Genomic DNA, 3,511 nt, shown 5'->3' with positions numbered 1-3,511 from the left:
GATCATTATGAGTCCAATCTAGTAGTGAGACCCTGAACACCATGTAGACCTGTCCCTAAAATAAAAAAAAAACAAAACAAATAAATAATAAATAATTAAATAAAATAAATAAAAGCACAAAATTGAAGCTTGTGTACTATAGACTATTATCCTATGTTACTTTTTTGGGTCAATGTCCCACTCTCTTAGAAAATATTACTAAAAGAATTTGCATCATTTAAAAATGTTTGTTCGGGGTCTACACGCATGTGAGACTTGGGTATTTTGTCAGTTTCATCTGGCGATTTTCAATCGTTTATTTTTTAATCAAAACTAACATTTCATTAATAGTTTTACTTCTTTAGCTCACATTCTCTAAATAAATTTTACTGAAATTTTATATGCTTTATCTCTTATGCAGTATTTGGTGCTTTACATAAGATAATTACTGTGAGGATAATGACTTTGTCTCCTCTATAAATTCTAGTGTATTTGTTTTTGATAGCCTTACTTGTAATTATATTACATGTACAAATTTACATGATTTAAGGAATATATTATCTATTTAATTATGATTTCTTATTACAATTTCATTTCAGGATGATAAAATGAGTTAAGTGTTTACATTGTTTTATATTTAACTGTGTTACATTTCTCAAAGTTTTATAAACTATTGTAATATAAAAGTACAGTTTCATCAAAGAACAGTTCCTTTTTGAATGAGATATGGGGCCAGGGATATAGCTCAGTGACATAAGCACCTAGCTGGCAAGTACAAGGTCGTGAGTTCCAGCTCTCGTACAAATAATAAATAAATAAATTTTACGATAGATAAAATGAGATGTGTGAATTTGTATGCCACATAATATCAGAAACATTTATAGAATTTCATATTTTAGATTTAATTAAAATATCTACACATTACTAAAATTTGAAGGAAAATAAACTTTATCAACTACACCCATCTGAACATCAGCTACATTATGTTTTTATGTTAATTTATATTGTATGACAAATAATTTTCTTTTTGGACTGAAAAATCAAATATTTTTTTTTTTTAGAACCTTGGATTGAACTCAGTCTTTTGCACTTGCCAAGGAAGCGTTTATTCTACTGAGCCATCTCCCTGGCCCCACTAAATTATTTTAATTGTAGACGAGGCCTCAGAAATCAAACCCATTCATTTTACAAGTGAAAATGTTAAGGTTTAAAATGAAACAAAATTTTAATGGACATACGAAATTATTTTCCTCAATGTCACCGCCAACTCCTATGACCATTTCTGTTGCTGGTATGTTGACAAGTCTTACTCTTATTTCTGACTTAGCCTTTATCGAGGACAATAACAATGAGTTCAGGGAACAACTAAAGCATACAGTAACCACTATAAAACAGGAGTCAATATAAATTTAAAAGGTACTATCAGACTAAAAATGTTTACATAAATTATAACATATTAAAGATTTTCTCCTATACAAATTTACAACAACACAGCAGGCTTTTATTTTTATTGGTTTTTCTCTCTTTAAAATTAAAGAAGTCTTTTAATCATTAAAAAAGGAAAAGTTAACACAAATTTTCCAAATACAAACCAATATATACAAACTTGTCTGAGACAATTGAATGAAAATTAAGACAATATCAAGAAATAATTTTATGCTGATAAGAGCAACAACCATTGCAGTATACATGGCGTGATTTGTGGGGAAAAGATGCTTTTAAACCAAAGCTGAATGAGCTGACCTACTAGCTCAGCAGACTAAATGCCTGTTGAGGCAAGTGGAGGGACCATGGTTCAATCCCCGGCACAATGTGCTGCTCAGTTCTCACCTCACTGCATGCTGAGCCGGCCACCGAGACCTGGCATGGTGGCGCATACCTGTAGTCCCAGTGCTGGGAAGGCTGAAAACAGGAGGATCACTACAAGTCTGAGCTGCAGAGTGAGCCCTTATATCAAATATATAATAAATAAATAATAAATAAACCAATGATGATGACATGAATTAAAACAACCTCTTTGTGGAAAATACATGTAGCAGAAGTCCTAAAGACTACCTCTTTAAAAAATTAGTCCCCCCCCCTTTGGACCGCCAGCTCATCTTGGGGGTGGGGCTGGCATGGCACGTGGTGCTAGAGATTTCACTGTGGTCCCTGCATTTTGCCTAAGCTTGCCTATGCAGGTGCTTTAGACTGCTGAGCTACCTCACTGGCCCAGGTTATTATTCTTAAAATTTTGAGAGAAAGAAGATTTTGGTCTGTTTCTGAGACAAGATTTCACTATGTGATTCTTTTAAAAATTTATTTGATGCAGGATCTCACTACATTGTTCAAATTCATAATGATCCTCCTGTTCCTTCCTCCACAGCACTGGGATTACACACCTGAGCCACCACGCCCGGTTTTAAACTTGGCACAGTGTTCCTGTGGTTCCAGAGCCATCCTGGCATACAGCATGTGGTACCACTAGGGGGTAAACTGAGATCTTTGTGCTTTCCAGGTAGGTGTTTAGACCTCTGAACTATCCTTCCAGCCTTCACTATGCAATTTAGGCTGGCCATGAGCTCACTTTGTGGACCATGTGGACCTTGAATTCTCTGTGATCCTCCTGCCTCAGCCTCCTGAGTGGAGAGATGAGAGGTGTGCTCTACCACACCCAGCCAATTGAGTTTAGTTTACTATTTACTGAGATACAGTATAGTGTTACTGTTCTTACATGGAGGACTCCAACTAGACTTTCTCCTGCTTATATAAGGAAAGGAAGCTCCCAACCTGAAAGATACATGTGACAATTTTGTATTCTCTAAAACTGAAGAATGAATATTAGGAACAACAGAGGTTAAAAGCAGAATATATTTATTGAAGGAAATAAAGCTCCTTTTAGATTTCTGGAATTATGTAAACACAAGAATTATATAATGCTTTATGCCTATTTTTAAAATATATTTTAATTTTTAAATGTTTTTCATCATATTCTGCAGGAACTTAAAGTTCAACATATCAATACTTGATGAAAAATACCTGTTTCATGTTATGCCTAAGATGTTTGATATTCAGGCAGATAGTGAGCTTAAGTTTAACAGCCTAGGTTGTATGGTAATAACAGTAAGTTTCTCTTCTGCAGGGTTAACAACCTAAGTTTGCAGATCAAAATTAGAGAACAAGAAGGGCCTCAAGGAAAGCCAACATTTTGGCCCCAGCCTTTCAAGGTCAATTAAGACTCAGGACATATGAGAACTTGTACTGTAACGTCATGTAACTCAGTAGTGTCCCAAATTTTCTGATCAATGAGATTATGAGGTCAAAGTGGAAAGTAATTGATGATGTAGAGTGCGCCTAAGGAGAGTCGCATGGAGAGAAAACATTCTCTAGGTTTTCACAGAGAAAACCTTTGTCCAAGCAATGGCCGTGACTCATCCACATGACTGACACTGACAAAGGATCTACAATCTGAGGTACAGGATCTCAGGATAAATCTTGAGGGGATTTCACTGACCTTATCAGACCCAAAAGCTACAACTCTTGTTGCATAGGT

This window comes from Octodon degus, unplaced genomic scaffold (genome assembly GCF_000260255.1).
Source record: "Octodon degus isolate 3935 unplaced genomic scaffold, OctDeg1.0 scaffold00165, whole genome shotgun sequence".
In the NCBI taxonomy this organism is placed as follows: Eukaryota; Metazoa; Chordata; class Mammalia; order Rodentia; family Octodontidae; genus Octodon; species Octodon degus.
Note: the sequence above shows the minus strand (reverse complement) of the source record.